We start from the raw sequence: 16,971 nt of genomic DNA, 5'->3' as shown, positions 1-16,971 counted from the left end.
TAGTTTCTAAGAAAGGAAAAAAAAATTCTCTATCTCTCTTACTTTATAATCTGCATAAGTTAAGGTAAAGTCAGTTACCTGTGTTCCTAAAAAAACGCCGTCCAAAAAACTTCAAAACCCTCTGAATAGAAGGCGTGCTAACTCTGCCGGAAGTTGATGGCACTGTTGCCTACTGCTACTATTATGGAAGAAAATATGAAAGCCTCCCACAGATACAATGAACCATAGACAAGTTGAAGGCCGGTATCGGACTTACCCCACTGTCGGACTTTCCCCGATTCACCCTAATTGTAACACATCTATTAGTTTCTATGAAGAAATTTGTTGGTGTTGGAATTCACTTTTGCAAATTTTGGATATTGTGGAAGAGGTGAATGGGATCTAAATAATCGAAACATTTTTCACTAAGTCTTAGGCAATCCGTTTTATATCATCAACATTGGAGCCATTTTGAAATAACTTTTCAGTATTAGGCAAAAATCCAAATTTAGTTTTAAATCTGAAAGTCTTTTGAATTGGTCATGGGTTTCTAACTATTATCAGACTGTTCGTGGTAACGAACTGCAAGTAAGGAGTGACGCGGTTCAATAGTAACCGAAATTCTAAAAAAGAGTTCTGATAATAATGGATCAAACAGTTCTTCATAATGCACTGCAAGTAAGAAGGAACTCGGCTCAATAGTAACCAAAACTCTAAAAAGCGGAATTTTGATACCAAAAGATACATTAAAAGAATCATCTTTTTATGCTAGTTCCAAATATATAGAATTTATCAAGTTTAGTCTTACCCATCAGAAGTTACGAGCCTGAAAAACTTTACCTGATTTTGAAAGAGGGGGAAAATACCCCCTAAAATTCAAGGAATCTTAATGAAAACACCACCATCAGATTCATCAGACCAGAGAACCCTACTGAAGAAGTTTCAAGCTCCTATATACAAAAATGCAGAATTCCGCTATTTTTGCCAAAAAAAAATCAAGGATGCATGTTTACTTGTTTGTTTTTTTCCCAGGATTAATTGTATCAAAATAATAGTCCTGGAAGTTCAAACGAGGGTTCATTCAAAAGGAAATTAAGATTTCTATTGCCCTTTTTAAGTGACCAAAAAGATTGGAGGGCAACTGGCCCCCCTCCCACTCCACTTTTTTCTCAAAAGTTATCGAATCAAAATTTTGAGATAGCCATTTTGTTCAGCATAGTTGAAAGATCCAATAAATAAGTCTTTAAGGGTAAAATTACCCCCATAGTCCATTGGGAGAGGCCTGCAAGCTATAAAATTTGCCCATTGTTTGCGCATAGTATTTGTTATTAGGGATTATACAGGCATTTGTGGGGCAAGGGGGATGATTTTGCGCGTGTGGTGGCTATCCATAGGAAGAATTTTCCTTGGGGAGGGAAATTTCTGGGGGGGTTAAATTTTTCAGGGAAATTTTACACTAGAGAGATTTTATACAATTCCTAAAAGAAATTCTTGTTAACTGTCTTATATTATTTTTGCTAACCTCATAGTATGAAATACTTAATACTGTTGTATGGAATTTCTGAAATATATGATATTATATATACGATATATATTATAAAATTATAACAATATAATATGGAATATAATATGGAAAATATGGAATATCTAAATACGGAAATGATCCACGGGAATTATCCGGGGGCTATTTTCCATGTGTTTTAATGTCCGGGAAAAAAATTCCAAGGAAAGGGGCATTTCCGGTTTTATCGAAAAACCGATTAGAGATTAAATTCTTTTTCAAATGAAAGTTTGCTAAGGAGAATTTTTCAGGTTGAATCGTCTGCAGAAAATTTTACGGGGAGGGGGTTTTTCAGCAATGATGGAATTGTCTAGAGGGAATTGACACTTTATGTGGAATGAAATTTCCACGCAGCAGTTTCCTGCGAGGGGGGGATGCCATTTCATGAAGGGTGAGCCAGATTTGCTGGCATTATTTGAAAAACAATCAGAAATTAAAAAACAAATTTTTTAAACTGAAAGTAGAGAGCAACATTAAAACTCAAAACGAACAGAAATTATTCTGTATCTGAAGGGTTGTCCCCTCCTCAACACTTTGCTCTTTAAGCTAAAGTTTGATTGTTTGTCCCAATTTTTTTAAGAACGGCAACTGAAACACAGGGGCTATATAATTAGAATAGGAAATTTTTTTAAAAGTGCTAAAAGCTTTACAGTTTGTGGTAACGAACTGTTAGTAAGGAGCGATGCGGCTCAATAGCAACCGAGAATATTAAAAAAACGAATTTATAAGCCAATTAGATATATGAAGAAAATAGCTTATTATGCTGATTCCAAATATTTAATTTTTTTTAGGTATAGTGTTACCCATCAAAGGCTACGAGCCAGAGAAAATTTGCCTGATTTTCAAAACAGGGGGTAAACACCCCCTATATATGAAATGATATTAATGAGAATTATACTATCAGATTCAGCGTATCAGAGAACCCTACTGTAGTGATTTCAAGTTTCTATCTGCAAAAATGTGGAATTTTGTATTTTTGGCCAGAAGAAGGATTACAGATCCGTGTTTTTTTTTTTTTTTTTTTTTTTCTTTTTTTATTACCTGAGAACTTTGACTGTTTGTCCAATTTTTTAAGAACGGCTCCTGAAGCAAAAGACGTGTTTAAATAGAATAGGAAGTTTTTTTCAGAGTGCTAAAAGCTTAAGCGTAATTGGGCGATCGTAACAAACCAATGGTCTTAGAGAAGCAGGAGAGGGCTCATTCGAACAGGAATTATAACTTTCCAGAGGAAATTCTACACGGGGGGGGGGAACCTTACAAAAATGAATATGCAAATTCTCTTTTAATTTTCATGTATGGTGAGCCTAATGTGAAACTGCATAAGTTGAAAAACGTTTAGATTCTAACTAAAAAAACAAGTTTTTTAAACTGAAAGTAAGGAGCGACTTTAAAACTTAAAAAGAACAGTGATTGTTCCGTATATGAAAGGGGCTGTCTCCTCCTGAACGCCTCGCTCTTTGCGCTGGAGTTTGACTCTTTGTCACATTACAGATTTACCGACATTATTTGAAAAACAATCAGAAATTAAATATTAAAAAACAAGTTTTATTTTACTGAGATTAAGGAGCATAAATAAAACGCAAAACGAACAGAAATTCTTTCGTATATGAAGGGTTGCTCCCCCCTTAATACCTTACTCTTTAAGCTAAAGTTTGATGGTTTGTCCCAATTTTCGGAAAACGGCAACTAAAACACAGAGGCCATTTAGTTAGAATAGAATTTTTTTTTTTTTTAAGTGCCAAATTCGAACCTGCATTAGTTGAAAAACGTTCAGAAATTCAATAAAAAACCAGTTTTTCAACTGAAAGTAAGGAGCAAACATTAAAACATAAAACAAACAGAAATTATTTCGTATATAAAATGGGCTGTTTCCTCCTCAATGCCTCTCTCTTTACACTAATGTTTGACTTTTTGTCACAACTCTACTTTTTAAAGTAATAAAACACTTTAGCGTAAAGAATGAGGCGTTGAGGAGAAGACAGCCCCTTTCATATACGTAATAATTTCCGTTCGTTTTAAGTTTTAACGTTGCTCCTTACTTTCAGTTAAAAAAAATTTTTTTATTTAATACATTGGAAGAATGGAATTTTTATGCTTATTCAATATATATAAAGTTCTTTAAGTTTAATGTTACCCGTCAAAAGCTACGAGCTTGAGAAAATTTGCCCATTTTTTAAAAAAGGGGGAGAAATATCCCCAAAACGTCAAGTGATCTTAATGAAAATCAGACCATCAGATTCAGCATATCAAAGAACTCCACTGTAGAAGTTTGGAGCTCTCATATACAAAAAATATGGAATTTTCCATTTGTGCCAAGGAAAAATCCCGGATGCGTCTTTATTTAGTTTTTTTTCCGGGGTGACCGTATGACCAGTGTCCTTTTTAAACGACCAAAAATATTGAAGGGCAGCTAGCCCCCCCTACCACGTCCATTTTATCCAAAAGTCACCCGATCGAAATTTTGATATAGCAATTTTGTTCAGAATCTTAGTGTCTACTCGTTTTAAGTTGCTAGGTTATTTATGTTACTTTCTGTTCGTTTTGGGTTTGATTTACTTATCGATGGCGATTTGTGGTAGTTTCACACTTTGAAAATTAATTGACTTGCTGAGAAATTACTAATACACTCCTCTAATAGCCCGTATGTACATACTGTGTTTGAATTCAGTTCAACACCACCCTCATCGTTCTCTGAAAGTTTAACTAATGCTCTTACCATTAGTAATGGTGGTAGGCACAATTGCAAAAGTAATAGTAGGAGCAATAGGAGTAGTATTAATGATAGCAGTTGCAGTATTAGTCATGAGCAACAATAGTATTCATATTGTGACATTTGGATCCCAGTTCAACATCCCTCCTCATGCCCTGGTAATTCGAACTTAATACTTTGATTCGTTTTATAATGTGTTTTGATCAAACAGTTCGTGGTAACGAACTGTATAGTAAGAGCGACTCGGCTCAATAGCGACCAAAACACTAAAAAACGGAATTTTGATACCAATAGATACATCAAAAGAATCTAACTTTTATGCTGATTTTAAATTTATAAGTTTCATCAAGTGTAGTTATACCCTTCAAAAGTTACAAGCATGAGAAAATTTGCCTTATTTTCGAAAAAAGGGGAAACACCCCCTAAAAGTCATAGAATCTTAATTAAAATTACACTGCCGAATTCCACGTATCAGACAACTTTACTGTAGATGTTTTAAGCTCCTATCTGCAAAAATGTGGAATTTGGATTTTTTTTTTCCAGAAGAAAGATCACGGATGTGTGTTTATTTTATTTATTTTTTCCCAGGGATGATCGTATCGAAACAGTGGTCCTAGAATGTTTCTAGAGGGCTCGTTCGAACGGAAATTGAAAGTTTTAGTGCCTTTTTTAATAAAAAAACTAAAAATTTTAAAAACAGATTCACTTTATAAAAAAACTGCAATTTTGATTTCTTTTCATACTGCAGTTTTTCAAAGATATTTGATTTTTGCAGCACTTACATTAAGGAACGAACTGTGGCTCATAGTAACTGAAATAATAAAAGGAATCATTATATACATGATTATTTTAATTATATTCCTTAAGAAATCATGATAAGTAAAAATTTCCCCTACCGGGAATCAAACTCGAGCCAACTGGGTGAGAGCCAGCTATGCCAACTACTAAACCATGTAGGATATATTAAAATATCTGATTAATAAGGTTTATGTTAAAGAACAAATTATGGACTTAGTTAGCTGACTGATTCTTTAAGGATCATCTCTTACTATTCCAAAGAAGAAAAAGCCGTAGGCTTTCTCCTATTTGTTACATTAAGGAACGAATTGTAGCCCGTAGTAGCTGAAATAATAATAGGAATCATTATACAGATGATTATTTTAATAATATTCGTTAATTACATTGAAAGACGATCATTGGAATAACAAACCATTCCATACATTGGACTTAGACAGCCTTTGGAATTGAGGAAAATTTTAGAATTCTCGATAGGGAGCATAAACGTATTGGTCTTCGATTTAATGAGAGTAAGAATGAGTTCCTGGTGTTCAATCGCCGTTCAGATTGCCCGAGAAATGTTCAGTTAGGTGAACATGTTATTAAAGCACAAGATACACTGACGTATCTTGGTGTACTGATTGGGTCAAATCTTCGCGCCACGGGTAAACTTCTGAAAGTTTTTTTTTGCCAGAAAAGCTAGGAATGTGTATGGTTTACTAGTTTCATTAAAGTTTAAATTTAACCGTCGTATCTTAGCTAGCGTTTATAATGCATTTGCTGTTCCGCATCTACTTGCCCTTGGACCATTTTGGTCTCTTCTTACTGCTTCAGATATTAGGGATATACGGAAGTGTTTCTACAAGTATGGGAAATATTTTCTAAGGCTCCCTCTCTGGACTAACAACAGCTCACTATCCTTGCAGTATGGAGTTGCTAGTCCAGTGTCTGCAGTCCAGAAAAGAAATGAGAGATATAACAGGCACATTATTGGTGAAAGCACCTATGAAATTGTACTTTGTTGATCATATATTTGTTCTTACATAAAATTGCCCTTATCTGTGTTTTTTTTTCTTGTCAGTTCTTCTTTGTTTTGGTTCTGTTTGTATTTGTCAAAATTTATTTCTTTCTTTCCGTTTTCTTTCTTTATTACTCCATCAGTCTTGTGTTTTACATTTATGATGAGCATTAAATTTATGCATACATACATGCATACTTAGTTTGCTACTTGATTGTTTGAGGTTCATCTCGTAATACTTCAAAGAAGAAAAAGCTGTAGGCCTTATCCTATTTTTAATCATATAGCATAGAACGGACCCCAGTTGCAACTGACGTCATTACATAATTTAGCTCAACATTTGCCTCCACAGTCCCTGAAAATTCTACATTAATACATATACCCTTACTAATATGGGTACTAACAGCAGTTGTAATAGCACTACTACTAGTTTTAGTAGCATACACATACACCCCTTAACATGTGTTGTACGGCATTTTCATTACTACAACACACCCCTCAACATGCCGTAAAATTTTCAACATAATGCTTTAAGCTGTTCTATTGATATTGCTGATACGGCCTTTTGATAGCCTGCATACTCACAATGTGTTTCATTTCAATTTGACATACTACACAACATTTCCAATAAATTTCTTCTTAATATCTTTAGCCTTAGTATTATTATAAGTACTAGAACCTTCTGAGTCAAAGTTGTTTAGAGATTGCATTTTATCAATTATTTAGCGTTTTATTGGGTATAATTTATACTAGCACTAGTAAATTTCTTTGGGTCATTTAGCACTAGTAAATGATCAAGATAAGGTTTTTGCTAAATTGTAATAGAATCAACATTAAATTGATTAACATTAATTTCTGCCTTATATGGAACTAATATATAGTAGTAAACGTTGCTCTGTAGTTCAAGTAGTTTGTCTTAGTCTCAGTTCATCCTTCTCACTTCCAGCTTAAGGACAGGAAACACGGATGGCTATTTACAAACTATCAGCATTCGCTGTCCTTTTTTAATTCATTTTTTTCATGTCTCCTTCGCTTATCTAGTCTGTTAACTTAAACCTAAACTGTAGTACTAAACCTAAAATTCTTGAAATACTTAAAGTAGGCCTTGGGAATCTGTTCCTGAGGTCATGAACTGACGCGTAAACTCACAAACTTATCGACGATAAATTTTGCAGTCGGAGCAACCCTACATGGTTCGCTTGGTGAAGTTGTGGATTCGCAAAATGACCGCCATTCAAAGTTAATGGTGAAATCTGTTTCTGCTGGCTGGTAGACTTGCACGCTCTCTGGCTCTTGTGATTCTTGCCAAGATACTTTTTTGTTGGATACCTCCAAACCACAGTATTTATATGACGGACTAAAGCAGGGATCTAATCAAAAGAATCAGGGGAATAAGATTTATTACTGCTTGACTGATATTTCAGCCTAGGCTTGATCCGCGATAATTAAAAAATTGTGTAAGACAAGATATTTATTTCAAAAAAATCGCTATCACAGGCCCACAAAGGGCCGAATTCGGACTTTGGAGTCGACAATATAAATGGTTACACTAAAAATGCAAAGAACAACAACAAAATAGAGAAAACCATAATGAACAATCATTTAAAAGTCAATAATTAAAACCGTAAAAAGTCAATTAAAAAATTAAAAAGAAAAAACTGGTCAAACTAAACTTAGAGCGAGACATAATTGCATTAAAAATTGGTCAAACTAAACTTAGAGCGAGACATAAATGCATTTAAATTAAAAGTGATACTAAGAAAATGTCAATAATTCAACTACAGTAAATCAATAAAAGAGTTAAAAACAATAAAAACAGGTCAAAAAAAAGGAGGGGGGGCAAGCAAATGAGTGCAAGAACCTGGACAGTACCATCAGCTAATAAACAAAAAAGAGGGGGGGGAAGAAACTATTGAGGCATTTTATTTATTTTTTCTGTCATGAAGGGGATAAAAGTTCTCTCGCATCTGGAAGTAACGCAGCAAAGGGGGGACAAAGCAGGGATGGGCTCAGAAACAGCTCGAGGCGGCCGTAATCTGGATGGGGAGTTACGTTGGGGAAAAATATTTGCCATCCGAGAGTTTGTTATGGCATTTTTTGCAAAACAGAGGCACAACGAAACCCTCCTTTGCTCCAGGGTTTTCAGACTAGCTTTTTTTAGGAGCAGAGAGTGTTGCACCTTGCCTTCTTTGAAAATTATTCGCAAGGCCCTTCTTTGAATTGATTCGATTTTTCCAATTCTTTGCGAGAGATACCAGGGTGCCAAACTGGTCAAGCATATTCTAGATGCGGGCGGACAAAAGACGTGTAAATTTGTAAGGAGTGGGAAGGGGGGACGCTGAATTTATTTAGGAGCTTAAGGAGGGCGATAGACACATTAGCTCTATGGATGATGTCTTTAACGTGGATATACCACTTTAAATTTGAAGAAATTGTGACGCCAAGTAGTTTAAATGAGGACACAGAAATTTCAGGAGAGATAGGATTAAGAAAATAGGGCGAGGATTTGAGGAAACTCTAAGCATTATCATGGACTTAGAGGCATTTACTGTCATATCCAAGTCTAATGCTTTATCTCCAATTTGATTGAGGATGGTCATAGGATCGCTTATTAAATTTCTGAAGCAATTTTCAACAAACGCTAGGTCATCAACAAATTTACATCAGTCAGAAAATTCCTTTGTGAGGTTGTTAATCATTACTGAAAAAAGGACAGGACCTAGAAGAGTACCTTGGGGTATGCCGTTGTGGACAGGGAGAGGATTTGAATGATGGTTTGGTATTTGACAACTTGCGATCTATTTGTTAAGAAGGAGGCAACTAATTTCACCAGTAAGGGATCAATATTGAACTCGTTGACAAGTTTCTCAATTAAAATACTGTGGTTAACAAGGTCGAATGCTTTCTGATGGTCAATGGAAATTAAATTTAGCCAGGAATTAGGCTTTTCAAGGGTTTTCCCGATGTGATCAATAAGATAAACGATGTAATGGGAAGTAAAGGTGGATTTTAGGTTCCCAAATTGTTTCAAGTCAGTAAGAGGTAGGATTTTTTCCTTTAGCCAATCTGCAAGTAATCCTTCATAAAGTTTCGAGAAAATAGGAGTAACAGTTATAGGCCGAACGCCTTCAAAACCAGGCTTTCCGTTTTTGTTTTTCAAAGGGGTTATGAAACCCTGTTTCCAAATTGTAGGAATTTGCCCAGACTCGGTAATTTTGTTAAACAGGAAAGACAAGGGCTTAGACAAGAAATCACCGAAGGCACTAATAAGAGGAAAGGGGATATCCAAAGGACAAATACTTGTCTTTCTTATTTTTTGAATTCTTCTTTCTATCTCAGACGGGGAAACAGTGGGTAAAGAAGGGTAAAGGGCTCTTGATGGTAATTGGTCGGACAGTGGTGGAAGTTTTTGGACAATGAAAGCGAGGAATTTATTGAGATTATTGGCAGTAATATCAGGGGACTCGATTAGACTGAAGTTAAGCTGTTCAAACCTCATGCCACATAGATTTTTAACCTCAGAATACCAGTTTTTTGGTTTATTAGTGAACAATACTTCGACCTTATTTTTTAGTAAGATCGTGCCAATTTGCGAACTTCTCTTTTAATTGATTTTCTTAGTTTATTGGCTTCATCTTGTTTACGATTTTAGAAAAGCTTCAATTTGGTTCTAATTAGTGTTTTTATAGTTTGGTTAATAAAGGGTCTGTCACTGGAGCACTTTTTAAATTTTTTTTCAGGGAAACAAATTTGATATTTGTCAATTAGCTTTTTGTGGAACAAAACCATTTTCTCATCAAGATTTTTTAAACTATAAACATCGGACCAATCTTCAGTATTCAGCCACATACCAAAAGAAAGAAGACCAGAATTTTGAAGAGGGCGATAACTGCCATAAGTTATTGAGAAAGAATGCTTAAAATTTGAGGAGGGGTATAAAAGAATTGAAAGATGATAATTCCTACCTAATGGAGGCAAAGCTGAGGAAGGGCTGTAAAAATTATACATATTAGTTGTAATAACATCAAGAGAGGTATTTCCCCGAGTCGTTGGTATTTTAACAAATTTCTTAACTTTAAGTGAAAAGCAAACAGAATCCATTTAAGGTCGTTTGCATCGCCAACTAAAAATAGACCAGCATTGGGGTATTTAGAAATAAAAAAATCAGCACTTGTCTGCAATTGCTGGATGAATTTACGTTTTGACTCGAAATTTTGATTTGGGGAGTAATAGAAAACAGCTATTGCAATAATATTAAATGGACGCGGAAGAACTTTTGGTCTAATACTTAGCCAGAGGATTTCATTATACTCAGATATACTAGGGACTCGAATAAGCTTTGGGTAAAGGTTACTCTTAGTAAAGAACAAAACACCGCCACCTTTTTTTCCAAGTGGGTGGTCTAAAGGACGGAGTTTAATAAACTCCGTATAATTTGTCAGGCGCAGAGACCCTGGGTCATGGGACTGTACTTCCGTAATAGCTATAATATCGATGAGATTTGATTCTGAAAGCACCTCGAGTTCGGTAAGCTTTTCAAAATTAAGACTTTCAGCATTCGTAACTAAAAGTTTAGGAAAAATAAACCGATTGTGGAATCTTGACAGGGATACTTGGTGTGTTTTAGAATTTCCTGGGTGGGGTTTCAATTTAATATTATGATGCTGCGGAGAAATAGGGTAAGAGAAGGATTTACCAAGGGGATTTGGAGGTGGAAGGAAGGGCGAAGATACAGACGAAGCATGATGAAGAAGGTGCGACTTGTTTTCAGTTGTCGGGAAGTGCGAATAATTAGGATTTAATACAAGACAATTATTAAATGCAAAAGGTCTCAGACCTGAGTCACACTGGTAGGGTGGGTACGCGGGGTGAAACGAATGGGTCGGAGGCGGGGTTTCATGGATATAGGGTAAGAAGTAGTTGAATCGGGAGGATTTTCGGTAGGGAGGAAAGGGGGAGATGGGAAGGTAAGAAGGTGCTGGGAAATGGAAGTGGGGTGGGAACTTTCTGGGAGGAGGGAGGATGGATTTGCTTTGGCAAATGATGGATGGAGGCCAGAACCAGTCAACAGCATCTTGCTCACATGGAGCGGGTAGGGTATGCAAGGGGACTTGTGACTGGGAGGGATATGAGTAAGAGGGGATTGTGGGAGGGTTTTGGTGCAGTAACGTTTGTGATGATGATTTGATTGGTCGTGAGTAAAATTTTGGGTTGGAGGGGCGTTTCGGGTAGAGGATGCCTGGGGCATGTTGCTTTGTAGAGGATAGGGAGGTAGGTCATGAGGGGTAATTAATGAGGGAGGAATGGGGTCCGTAGTACTGCCTAAAAAAAGGGGCTTTCCAGTGTTGAATCCTTGACTGGTAACAGCTGGGACTGCCCAAGTTTGTGCACTTGTTTTTTGCTTGCAGCTTGATTTATTTCTTAAAAAGGACGGGAGGACATAAATATGCAGGCTATCACACCCAAAACAAAGCCCACTTGATTCTAACTTACATAAAGGAACGTGGTCAAAATTACACTTTGTTTTAGTACACTTGCCAGTGAGGTAAAAACGACATAAGTGCAATAACGAGCACTTCTTTTGGTTACACTTGTTATATAAAAATCGAGAACAAACTCTTGGACTAGCTTCATTTTGTTTTTTGAAGTTATGGGTAATCGGTCCATGATTATAGAGGCACTTTGGACCTAATTTACAATTTCCTTGCTTAAAAAACTTGCAATTTTTTATAACACTATTATCAGGAATACTTTTTTCCTGCAGCTTGCTTGGACCACGATCATGTCCAAAATGACATTTATCAGCTAATTTGCAAAAACCTGCCAAAATTATATTAGCACATTTGCGATTATTTGCAGAGAAGTCCTTATTATTAGTCAGAATCACTTCAGTACTTTCAAAACAAATTTGGGCATCTCTGATTGAGTTCTCAAGGTCAGGATTATAATTAGGTTGAATAGAGGTGATATTGGGATCAGGTACAGTTTCTGAACTTGGGTTTATATCACTCGTAGTGGCTAAAGTTAATGAACTTAATCCTCTGCTTCCTTTATTAATATTCATTGAGCTTGGGGACAATGCACTGTTTTGACGTTGAGAATCTAAGGTGTTATTTACCTCTTTTGTGATGGAATAATTTGTAAGTTGACTGCTTGAATCATTTTCATAAATTGACAAAAAATCTCTAATTAGCATTAACACATCCGTTAGCTTTTCTTTTAAAGTCAAAATTTTTGCAAAATCTGCTTGTGATGAGGGGGTGTCGTGACACTGTCCGTTTGAACATATTTATCCATGCTGCATTCAGTGGTTTGGCATGATACATGCATTGGGCCTTTGGGAAGAACTTCAAGAACTTGGCACTGGGGTGGGACAAGGACAATTGTAAGACCAACTGAACTAGCCTCCTGGGGCTTGTTTGATTTTTCTGTTGAAACAGAAAGCTGGCTGTGTGGAGTGTCATGATAAGGAGTAGGACTGCTTAGGTCACTTAGGATGCCAAAAATTCTTTTTCTTTCAACTGGGGTACGGAGCGTTCGGGGGAAGCCAGAACTGGGTACAGAAAGACCCGGAGAAGAAGTAAGGTTTACCTTGGATTTAGTGGAGCAGTCAAGGCACATCCAGGAGTTACTCAAATTAGTAATGTCTATCCTGGCACACTTTTCGGCCCCTGTGTGGAACCAAGAGTCACAATTGGCACATTTGATTGAGTTAGAAGTAACTCGTTGTCTGCTTTCTGGACAGTATTGTTTTTGTTTTACCATTTGGACAAAGGTCACATTCACTGTAGCTTTGAACTTAGAGAGGTGTTGACAGGTTGAACTCTGACAAAGAACTGAAAAAAATTGACACCATTTCTTTGATTTTTGTCAAAGCTAAAGTTTACCATTAAACATGCCAGCTGTGGCGCGGGGAGTAAAAACACTTGAAATCAAACGAGATTCAAGTTGAGGAGCAAAAGAGGAGTATCTTGGTTATTATTTTCAATGGAAAAGAAGACAAAAGCAAAACCATATGATTATGCAAAATGAAAAATAAATAGCAGGTAAATCAATAAAAAGTCAGTATTTTTGTGATACGCCCACTACCTAATATTCTTTGAATATGTTTCTCTTACGCTCAATCCTAGTGAAATTAAATATAACAAACAAGTTTTTTTTAACTGAAAGTAAGGAGCGATGTCAAAACTTAAAACGAATAGAAATTATTCCGTATATGAAAGGGACTGTCCCTTCCTCAGCGCCTCACTCTTTACGCTAAAGTTTTGTATTGTTTAAAAAAAATAGAGTTGTGAGAAAGTCTAGCGTAAAGAGCGAGGCGTTGAGGAGGGGACAGCCCCTTTCATATACGGAATAATTTATGTTCGTTTTAAGTTTTAACGTCTCTCATTACTTTCAATTAAAAAAACTTGTGTTTTTTTATTTAATTTTGGAACGTTTTTGAGTTAATACAGATTTTGATTTTGGTTCACCGTACATGAATAATTAAAACATACCAGCTGTGGCACGGGGAGTAAAAACACTTGAAATCAAACGAGATTCAAGTTGAGGAGCAAAAGAGGAGTATCTTGGTTATTATTTTCAATGGAAAAGAAGATAAAAGCAAAAAAATATGATTATGCAAAATGAAAAATAAATAGCAGGTAAATCAATAAAAAGTCAGTATTTGTGTGATACGCCCACTACCTAAAATTCTTTGAATATGTTTCTCGTACGCTCAATCCTAATGAAATTAAATAAAATAAACAAATTTTTTTAACTGAAAGTAAGGAGCGATGTCAAAACTTAAAACGAATAGAAATTACTCCGTATATGAAAGGGGCTGTCCCCTCTTCAGTGCCTCACTCTTTACGCTAAAGTTTTGTATTGTTTTAAAAAAAATAGAGTTGTGAGAAAGTCTAGCGTAAAGAGTGAGGCGTTGAGGAGGGGACAGCCCCTTTCATATACGGAATAATTTATGTTCGTTATAAGTTTTAACGTCTCTTATTACTTTCAATTAAAAAAACTTGTGTTTTTTATTTAATTTTGGAACGTTTTTGAGTTAATGCAGGTTTTGATTTTGGTTTACCGTAAATGAATAACTAAAACAAAACTTGCATATTAATTTTACTTTTGTTTGGTTAAATGGCTTTCACGAAAGTTGTTTAATTTTATTTACGAACGTTTTTATTAGTAATAAATACACGTAACTTACGAATTAACTTACGTAAAGAACTTCTATTTTCATATATTTTTAATACGTATATTAGCGGTTTGCCCCCTAGTCAATGCCTCGCTCTTTACGCTAGAGTTCGAATTTTTTTCCTATTCTTTAAAAATGACCCTTTAATCATAAAGGCCGTTAATTAGAATAAATAGCTCTTATGAAAGTACTAAGGAATCTTTGGCATAAGGAGCGAGGTGTTTAATAGGGGGTGATTCCGATCATATACTTAATATTTTTTATTCGTTTTAATTTTTTATGCTGCTCCTTACTTTCAGTTGAAAAACTTGTTTTTTTTTATTTAATTTCTGATCTATTTTTTAAATAATGCTGGGAAATCTGCCGCCCCCTTCATATCAATGTCCCTTCCCCCTTGAAAAAGTCCTGCATGAAAGATCCTCCCACATAACTCCGACCCCCCCCCCCCGCACTACCAGGAAAAATTGCCCCTAAAAACGTCTGTAAACTTCCCAATAATCAACACTATATGTTAACATTGGGTAAAGTTCATAACTTTCAGCCATTCCTCCAAGGACTTTGGGGGATTAAGTCATCTTAAAGACAAAATTATCATATTTTCGACCATGCTGGACAAAATGGCTATCTCGAAATTTTGATCGGGTTACTTTGGGGAAAAAATGAGCGTAGGAGGGGGCCCACTTGCCCTCCATTTTTTTGGTCACTTAAAAAGCGTCCTAGAATATTAATTTCTGTTCCAATGAGCCCCCCCCCCCCCACGATATTCTAGGACCACTGGGTAGATACGATCACCTCTGGAATAAAAACAAATAGGCATGCATCCGTGATCTTTCTTTTGGCAAAAAATACAATATTCAAATTTTTGCACATAGGAGCTTGAAACTTCTACAGTAGGATTCTCTGGTACGCTGAATCTGATGGTAAGATTTTCACTAAGGTTCTATATTTTTTAAGGCATCTTTCCCCCTTTTTTCGAAAATCGGACCAACTTTTGTCGCATAACTTTTGATGGCTAGGACTAAATTTGATGTTTTTAAATTAAATTAATTTAAATTATATATTTGAAATCAGCATTAAAATTTGATTCTTTTGATGTACCTATTGGTATCAAAATACCGTTTTTTAGAGTTTCGGTTACTATTGAGCCGATTCGCTATTTACTTACAGTTCGTTACCACGAACTGTTTGATTTACCAAAGTAATATAAAAATATAATAATTTAGAAACAAATTCGGTCTATATATTTGCAAATTAGGGGGGCGGGGGTAAAGTATAGCGGGTCTGCATGCCTAAAGTGTTAGGTACAATTATTCAGAATATTATGTAGTAAAAATTGTTTTCTAACTTCACAATGTCCAAATACTTTACACCCCCCCTCCCCAATGTGAAAATATATAGCCTATATTATAAGTTTTTCATCTATTCGGTTACTTCTCTTTGTCTTGTCTCATAATAAGCTGAAACAAACTAACCAAAAAAAGGTCCTATAATGTGTCCGTAAATGAACAACTTGAGCGGTAGTGGGTTTATCATACAAGTGCCAAAGAGTGTTTTTTACTGTCAAGGAGGCACACTTGTGCCTCTATAAAGAGGCGACCCACCACAATGTTAAGCGATTTCAGGTCCTAGAGGTCGCAGAGAGACGGCGGTAATTGCATTTTGTAGCCCAAGCTCAAACTAAGAAACTTGCAAAATTTCATCCTCCTCCGACTTTATCTTCATGGGGTAAACTGGGCCGGAAGTTTGGACCCTCCTACCACAGCCCCCCTTTAACGTTGTCTGATTGGGCTGAAATTTAGAGGTTAAGCTTTCCTAGGGCCCGGGAGCTTATCCTCGAAATTCCAGCTCAATCCGATCACTCCTTCCCTGTTTTCAAAAAACCAAATATAGCCACTTAAACTTCATTTCTTTTTTTTTTCTTAGCCACGCCTACAGGCCACAGTTGGCAACGGATCCGGTTGAATGAGGACTCATTCGAAGCAGAATTCGACCTGTTAGGGCCTTTTGATATTTTCAGACCGAAAAAATTATCCCCCGAATTTACATTTACGAAAAACCTCGTTTTCCTATATTAGCCCATGTTAATTTTTCCCTCCACCACCCCCCCTGTAACGTTGTCTGATCGGGCTGAAATTTAGAGGATAAGCTTTCCTGGGGCCTGGGAGCTTATCGTCGAAATTTCAGCTCAATCTGATCACTCCTTCCCTGTTTTCCAAAAACCACATATCAAGATTTTTGGGAATTTGCTTGCGTCGAAAATACCTTCTATTTGCTAAACAACAATTACTATTGTGTTTGTATAGTCCAGCGGCTGAGACTTCAGACTTTCAGGCGGAAAACTCGGGTTCGATTCACCATCAGAGCAACTTTTTTATATACTTTGAAAAGAAACTCAGTTTCTTTTTTAAATTATTTGAAAAAAATTACGTTTTCTAAAGAGTTAAAGAGGCTGAGTTACAAGGTCGACCCTTAAAACGTACAGGGATTAGGAGGCACAGTTGGGGGGCTGTTAAAGAGGCTGAGTCACAAGTTCGAACCTTAAAACGTACAGGGATTAGGAGGCACCCTGTACGACGTGATTTGAGTATTCAGGAATTAAAAGCCTTAACACAAGAATGTTCAAGAGCGGGGGGTTTGGGGGGCGGCAGCCCCCAACTTTAACTCCTGACACGATCAGCTAACAGTTAGTCAAGCAATAATAAGTAATAAACTGTACAAAAACGTGCAGAAATTATTTGAAAAAA

This window comes from Artemia sp. Qi Xiang Cuo, chromosome 21, assembly GCF_049724085.1.
Source record: "Artemia sp. Qi Xiang Cuo chromosome 21, ASM4972408v1, whole genome shotgun sequence".
In the NCBI taxonomy this organism is placed as follows: domain Eukaryota; kingdom Metazoa; phylum Arthropoda; class Branchiopoda; order Anostraca; family Artemiidae; genus Artemia; species Artemia sp. Qi Xiang Cuo.
The sequence above is the reverse complement of the archived record's forward strand: the minus strand, read 5'-3'. Positions refer to the sequence as shown.